Genomic DNA, 8,878 nt, shown 5'->3' on the forward strand with positions numbered 1-8,878 from the left:
AGACAATAAGCAATTTAAAGAAAGCATCACCGTCTTCTTCAACAAAGAAGACGAACAAACCAGAGACTAACGCGCCTACTTGCGCACTCACATCCTTTTCGTCTGGTTCCATACGGGACGTTGAAAAGTATCCAAGAGAAGAAGAAGAAGAATCTCTGCTATATAAATGCCGTTTTAAATTTTGGTCAAATTCTTCATTTTAATTAGGGGTTCATTCATATATTTTCATGACTAAACGGTTGTTTATGCCCGAGGGGCCGCTTGACCCCGTTCATACATACCAGAACATTTTGTCATTCATATTTCATCAAAATATTAACAAAAAATAACAAGAAACATCATTAAAAACCATGAATCTCGTTCGTTCTCCCTACCACTGCAATCGCACATCCGGGCCACCGGGCATAACTGCTCTTTATGCCCGGCTCTCGACCATTGTGATATTTTTTACCTATTTTTTCATGTCAACTTTTAGTATTTAGCCAAATATTTTACTTTTATGATCACCTGTGTTGTTAAGCCTCCGAAACACAAATCGCTTGAATTGCCAATTCTAAAAAATAACTCCAATTTCTGTGAAACTTGGCCTTTCATCAAGTAGTATTTGTATACATGAAGTTAGACATTCAAATTATTTTAGGAACCCAAATAAAACTTAAAAAATGTGTTTAAGGTTGGGAAATTGCCATTGTAAATGACTCTTGATGTTAAAAATTTTCAAAACTGCAATTACAAACATAGCAAAACATGGTATAAAATGTAACTTATATCTGTTGACTTACTTTGGAATGGGATTTCACATGTATTCCAGCTTTCATGTCATAATTTTCTGAGCTTATGTAAAACAATTTTTTTTTTAGATTTTAACCAAAATGTTATGGAAATGTCAAATTTTTTATAATAGAAATCAAAAGGTTTAAGCCTTGAAACATTATTTTACTGGCATTTAAGTTGCTTCTATGCATGATTTCAGTAAACAGAAACATACTTAAAAGTGGTTTGAAATTTTGACCCTAAAAATCAAAAGTTACACCCTTTACTGTGAAAATGACCATATAGGCCTATAAGACAAAAGATAATTTTTGTGTTGTTTTGTTTTCATCTTATTGTTTCCCCTTCATGTTCTAATAATCTCTGCTATATAAGTGCCGTTTTAAATGTTGGTCAACTTCTGCATTTTAACATTTCTTTATAGCTTTGCATTCGGCCTATTGGCTACTTTTTTCTAAGCGCGCGGCCAAATGTAGCTGTTTTGCCCTGAGATTTTGCGTACTGAATCCTTGCATTTTGCGTATACTGAATCATCATCATGTACAACGGGTATTAGGCAATGTTTTTTTAATATCATTATTTTGCAAGATTTTGCTTTGTTTCCTATCTTCTAGAGATAGCATTTAGGGCCTACAAAGAAAATAATTAATACCTCTATTTTTTCTTTATGTTCAATGATTTTTTAAAATTGTATAATGCCCTAACCAATCTTGAATCACAATGACCTGAACATAGGTGTAGATCCCGGGGGATAAATCACCCCTTAACATTTTGATAGAGGGACCAATGTTGATTACTGTTTAAGGGTTCCTGACCAAATTGACCTCATATATAGGCCATTTTAATCTTAAAGTGCCAACTTTTGCGCTTTTTGTACCATAAAACTTACTTTGTCTCCAAAATGTGCTGGATTCACTATACTTGACGAACATGTAAAACGAGGAATAGATCTACCCCACTGCTAACATAATCCTAACCTGGATCCTATAACTTTTAACCATAACCTGTAACCTAACCCAAATCTAAATCCTGTAACTGTAAATCAGCTGAATCACAAACACCCTAACCATAAGAAACAAATCCAACCCATAACAATACAGCAGAATATGAGCAGATCATCATGCAGATGATGTCAAGGTTAATTCTGGAATGATGTCCAATCAGTGTTTTCACCTGAAGATCAGCAGACAGCACCCCACAAAACAAGTTATATTAAAGGGCCGATAAGTAATCCATAGCCTCTTACTCCCGGCTCATACTCCACTTTTCTCAAAGAGTTTAGATTTTTATACCACCGGAAGCCTCTTGCTACATAATGTGTAAGTGCAACAGATTTCGTGCAGATTCACTAGCTTGGCGAATATATCGTAAAAATGTATATTTACGTTCTTTTAACAAACTGAAATTACAAGTGTCCTCATAGACTATGCCATAGTCTATTTTTGATAAATAAAAGCATGTTAATCATGATGAAAGCATTCAGTTGAACTCGAAATTATACTGATATTTAATACATCAAAATACTAGTATAAAATTGTTATGAAAAAGTTAATATAATTATATTAGTGACAGTAAAAGTAAAGTGGCTTATATTATTGAATGCAACATATCATAATGTCATAATTGTATTGGCACTTCAGTACTGAACAATTCTGATTTTAGAATCTGCCAGTTTATTAATCGCGAAATTCCAGGTTAAAAATGGGAAGCTAACAAACAGAGGGAGTAGGGTGACTGAAAAGATCAGATGTGAAAATCTATCAATTGTGCACACATTAATTAAATCAGAGTTTTAAGCTTAAATACAATATCCAGAGTATGCACAATGGGCAAGTGGACTACGGGGTAGTCTAGTGTCCTCACAGTAATCATGCATAACTCACAAATGCAAAATCAGAATCAACTGAAATTTTAGGAATAAACTTGTTTTGTTGATATATACTGAGACATGTCATAAAAAGAGGGCTAGAATCACAAAATACTCTTAGGCCACAATTTGTTTCATGACCCTACCTTTTGAAGTGAAGAGGGAGGGAGATGTTTTTTTTGTGCTCACTTAAAATTGACATTGCCATCCTGTCAAGTTGAGGTTGAGAGTAATGCCATGTTGGATTTTGTAGGGGCAGATTCAAATCATGTGCCTAACCCCATATGGCGATTTGTCTGTACGCTGGCATTAACTTTAATATTTTACAAACCTATTAAAAACTTAAAATTTAATATGAACATCGGAAAAAAATATTGCCTGATCCCAGAAAGTGAGGGAATGGACATGAAACAAATGATTTTTTGTGTCAGTTCCTGCAGAACTGACACCTTTAGTACAGGTTTGGCGATCACGTGACAAATCGAATCTGTGACGTCAATATTAATATCGATATCAATTTAAGGCTGTTCTAGTTAAATTACATACCCATTGGCATTTTGGCTGTTCCATTTAATTTACATACTCAACATTTCCCTGTGCACTTATTCCATGAATTGATCCTGATATGCATTGTTGTATAGAGTTATATTTTTGTTCACAACATGGATGTTACTATTGTTTTAACTAAATGAAGCATACTTTTGCTTTTATCTTTCTTTGTCCTTTATTAATTATAAATTAGGTGATTTAATTAAAATAATTGTTTGTTTCAGCGACCCAGGGGTAAACAGACAAACAAAAACATAGGTCAAAATCCTTCAATTTCTGTGAAAATTGAACAAAAAGTACCCAAATCCCTACATTTTATATCTCACTGTGTTATAGACAAATTTTATACGTCACATTTAAAATCATTTAAAATGACTTATAAATTGCCTTATGCTATAATGGGGTCTTATACCTTTGTATTGTGTGAACTTTGTTTTTAAATGCCTTTGGCTTCCAGGTTAGTTTCTCGGAGCTGGTTAGACTGCGCTGCATTCCTTTTTTTTTTTTTTTTTTGATAAACAATTCATACGTTTCCATGCATGAAACCATTTAAAATCTATGACGAAACACATCACATCTCCAGTGACTGCCCTGCCCAGAAAAAAAGGACTGCGGTAGTTGGATATGACCTGTGTGACCCACCATATCTTAACACATAGACTCAACCTCTTTCATCTCGAATCTGAGATGAATGTTAATGAAGTAAAAATCAATGTGGGTGGTAAATCTTAACCAATAACAGATAGGCAAGAATACATGTTTATGCATTAGCCCAACCCACTGTGTTCACTGAACCCAACCCACGTGGGGTAGCTCTATCTGTTTCATTCAGATTTCCTTTGACAGCTTAACCATCGCGTATACGTGCGCGACGATAAGCGTATACATTGGACCTTGTGCAAATGAAACGGTATTGGTAAATCAAGCCAACACATAATATTATTTTTAGGTAATTCCCATTTCATTTTCCTATCCCCAAATCGCGTGTATCCCTTTAAATTGGATTTCTTGTAATTTTCAGTCAATCAATTATCTCTGTCAGCCAATTAGCGTACGTATCCAATCAATTAACCGTTCAGCCAATTAGCGCGCCGTACGTATCCAATCAATTATCTCCTCAGCCAACCAGCGCGCCGTACGGCTGGGCGACCTCGTGTCATTCTCATCTTTTGCTGCAGGTGAATATATACAGCTTTTCTTTGTTTTTATTTTCATTATTTTTAGAGTATTATTATGTTTTTGGAAGTAAATTGTTCCAAATTAAGTTAGGTATCGTGTATAGAACGCGGAGAGGTGGTTTTGGGATCGTGAAATCAATTTTAAAGTGTGTTTTGGATGATTTTCATCATGCATGAGTTTAGTGATTTTGGCTATGTTGTTTCGCACGTGTAAGCGGTGTGCATAGCGCTGCATCCAAATTTCTTGTCGTTCATGGTTTCAAATGCACCTCCAAATTCAGGATTTCTCATTCTAGTATTTTATCATCATAGGTCCTAAACCAGACAGCATACCTTTGCCCTTACTATGGTGTGCAATTCAGCTTTCTAGGTAAAGTGGGAAGTGAGAAAGAGCTGAATTAGTTTGGTGTTGTGAATTATTTTATATTTGTAATTAAATATGGGTTCCATAATTGTGTGGGTGCTTACGTGCGAAGGTGATGGCTGGCCTTATCTTCGAGGTCAAAGGTGCGTGTACAGTACAGGTGCATTACTGGAGTGCATATACAATGTACATGTGCTAATTGCATCAATACGGGGGTTCCCCGTTTTATATTTTCGGATCTTAGATTTATTTAATTATTTTAGACGTGGCATGTTGTGCATAATTAAATAGGGATCATTATATTGTCGCGTTGTATTATTTTCGTTCGGAAAATAATACTCACACTCTCTTTCTCACATTTCACCAAATATTATGTGTTGCAATGTTGCCTGACCTTTGACATTATTCATGCTTATTATCTAATATACAAACATAGGCCTCAACCAAAAGTAGTCTTGTAACGAAATTACAATTTGTTTCAAATCATAGAGGCTTTAACATTTAGATTATAGTATTTATGTACAAGTCACACCCAAATGCTACTTCAAGATAATTAGGTTTTTATTAGGAGATTGTCATGTTCAGGGCCTATAATCTTATTTAGGCCTATGTGTTGTGTGAAAAAGTATATTTAAATATGCATATATCTTTTTATGTGAATGTTTAGCGTTCACGGAAAGATGTGGTAAGTGATGGGTAGTATTTATTATTTATTTTATTATTGATTCCAACCGACATGTGTTATGGTCCCGTGCACGTGATGTTGTTTTTCAGTGCATCAGGAGGACTTCTATGCCTAAGGAGGTATCGACTATATGGAGAAGTAGGGATTAACGCCGACCCTGCGAGAAGTTCGGGGTTAATCCTGAGTGGATTATCAACTAATATGGAGAAGTAGGGATTAACGCCGACCCTGCGAGAAGTTCGGGGTTAATCCTGAGTGGATTATCAACTAGTATGGAGAAGTAGGGATTAACGCCGACCCTGCGAGAAGTTCGGGGTTAATCCTGAGTGGATTATCAACTAATATGGAGAAGTAGGGATTAACGCCGACCCTGCGAGAAGTTCGAGGTTAATCCTGAGTGGATTATCAACTAATATGGAGAAGTAGGGATTAACGCCGACCCTGTGAGAAGTTCGGGGTTAATCCTGAGTGGATTATCAACTAATATGGAGAAGTAGGGATTAACGCCGACCCTGCGAGAAGTTCGGGGTTAATCCTGAGTGGATTATCAACTAATATGGAGAAGTAGGAATAAAGCCGACCCTGCGAGAAGTTCGGGGTTAATCCTGAGTAGATTATCAACTAATATGGAGAAGTAGGGATTAACGCCGACCCTGTGAGAAGTTCGGGGTTAATCCTGAGTGGATTATCAACTAATATGGAGAAGTAGGGATTAACGCCGACCCTGCGAGAAGTTCGGGGTTAATCCTGAGTGGATTATCAACTACTATGGAGAAGTAGGGATTAACGCCGACCCTGCGAGAAGTTCGGGGTTAATCCTGAGTGGATTATCAACATGGAGAAGTAGGGATTAACGCCGACCCTGTGAGAAGTTCGGGGTTAATCCTGAGTGGAGTATTAACTATATAGAGTAGTGTTCCTTAGAGTTACATCAACTAAGTCTGAGGAATACTGTGGTATTTGGGAGGAGGTTATTTTGGTGAGTTATATATTTTATAAACAAGAGAGGATTTTATTTGGTGAGTCATGTTTATTTTTATTATGTACGTGATTAGTGCACATGCTGTTGGAATCATATTGTTTTATTATGTGTATATAGATTTTATGATGATACTTTACCAATACATGCTTGCATGCGTTCGTAAGTGTCATTACTATTAGCATGCCCAATTTTTCATTTAGTACCAAAATAACTTGGATTTCTGTAGGCCTTTCATGTTAAATTGTATTAACACATTTTTCTTATTGATTCTCATCCTTGCTGTCAGATGAGGGAGGGTGCTAGCTGGGTAGCATTGCAGAGGTAGTGGAAGTAGTAGGAAGCTAAAGTAGGGGTGTGACTTTCTTATTGATTCTCATCCTTGCTGTCAGTGGGTGGTAGCTGTGTAGTACTGCAGAGGTAGTGTAGGAGTAGGAAGTTAAAGTATAGGTTATGGGTGTGACTAAGTCTTGTATGCTGTAGCCTGGAGTTATGCAAATAAAATATTGTTGAGGAATCGAGAGAATACTACGTGATGATTATTTAGATGTACTTCTGCTTGTGAAAAATATCGAAGGTGGGGTTCTGCCCCCCACGACTTACCCTAGTCTCATGCAAAACTTTTCGTGTTCCTATTAAGGGACTGGTGTCAACCCGGCCACCTGACGTTCATATTCAAATTACAGCTAACCAGGTTTTCATTTAGATACACATTGAGACATTTACGTGCTTCTCGTCACGGCTATCGGCCGTCCCGCCACACAAATAATACGCGCTGGACGGCTATTCAAACGGCTTAATTGGTAAAAACCACAGGATATGTGCATAAACAGCCAAGACTGCATTTTTAATGAGGTAACATCATACCCACTATAGAGTGCATAGTTCATTGTATATTCGAAATACAGTAGACCAGTTTTCTCATGGATATCTGAGCTGTTGAATCAGAACAGGAACTAGTGGCAAATGGTGGTCATAGACCACAAACCTAGCTGGGGCGTGTTGGTGTTGTGGAGGTATCTGACCCCTGCAAAATGTTCCAAAAATGTTCCACTGGTCATGACGTTTGTTGTCACAGAGTTTGAGTCCCGTACTCCTTACAGATGTCCAGAAAATGCAATTTTAAAATTTGACCCCAGATGACCTTTGACCTGACCCCTGCAAAATGTTCAAAATGTTCATCAAGCCTGTTGTCTCTGAGTTTGAGCCCCGTACCCCTTACAGATGTCCAGAAAAGCTATTCTAAGATTTGACTCTACATGACCTTTGACCTGACCCCTGCAAAATGTTCCCCTGGTCATGAGATTTGTTGTTACTGAATTTGAGCCCCATACCCCTTACAGGTATCCAGAAAGTGAAAATCTAAGATGTGACCTCAGATAACCTTTGACCTGACCCCGGCAAAATGTTCCCCAGATCATTAAGTTTGTTGTCAACAAGTTTGAGCCCAGTAGGCCTACTCCTCACAGATGTACAGGAAATGCATTTCTTAAATTTGACCTCTGTATGACCTTTGACCTGACCCCTGCAAAATGTTCCCCTGGTCATGAGATTTGTTGTCACCAAGTTTGAGCCCCATATCCCTTACAGATGTCCAGATAATACAATTGTAAGATTTTACCCCTTAATGACCTTTGACCCCAATTCTGTATGCAAGTTATAAGCGTGTGGTATAGCCGATGCATATATGCAAATGACATTATTGTACTATATAATATGTGGCAGAAGAAGTATTTTGAAGATATTTGGTTAAATACCGGAAATGCCCCTTTAATGACCTTTGACCCCAATTCTGTTGAGACACTATGGGCACTGGATATAGCCAATATATATGTGCAAGTTACGTAATTGTAGGGTGTAACATGTAGGAGTAGAAGCATTTTGAAATTTATTGCCAGAAAGAAAGAAAGAAAGAAAGAAAGAAGAAAGATCGGATAGCAAAACAGTACCTAGCTCGGGGGGTTGAAAACCCCCCAGCTAGGTAATGATGAGTTTTCCATGATCAGGTCAGAGAGATTAATTTCGGGAATGATAAATTAAACTGGTCTACTACAGTAGACTAGGAGCTGGTAAGGTGTATCTGAGTGTAACTTGGTAGGGTGGTGGTAAGTGACTGCCCAAAAACTTGGTGCATTTTTTTGCGCAACTACCTAATTTGCATATTTAACTTAAAAATTGTTTTTTGGGTTGTTGTTTTTTGCCATTTCGAAGAACTGGTGAGGCGTATAGGGATGTAACTTGATGAGGTTGTGGTAAGCCAGACCCTGGTGGTAAGCGGCAGTTTCTCGGAGCTGGTGAGGTGTATTGGGGTATAACTTGGTAGGGTGGTGGTAAGTGGCTACCCTAAGACTTGATGCAATTTTTGGCGCAAATTAGGTAGCTAATTTGCATATTTAACTTAAAAATTGTTTTTGGGTGCTTTTTTTTTTTGCTATTTCGCAGAACTGGTGAGGCGTATAGGGATGTAACTTGATGAGGTTGTGGT

The sequence above is a fragment of the Amphiura filiformis genome, chromosome 5 (assembly GCF_039555335.1).
Source record: "Amphiura filiformis chromosome 5, Afil_fr2py, whole genome shotgun sequence".
Taxonomy (NCBI): domain Eukaryota; kingdom Metazoa; phylum Echinodermata; class Ophiuroidea; order Amphilepidida; family Amphiuridae; genus Amphiura; species Amphiura filiformis.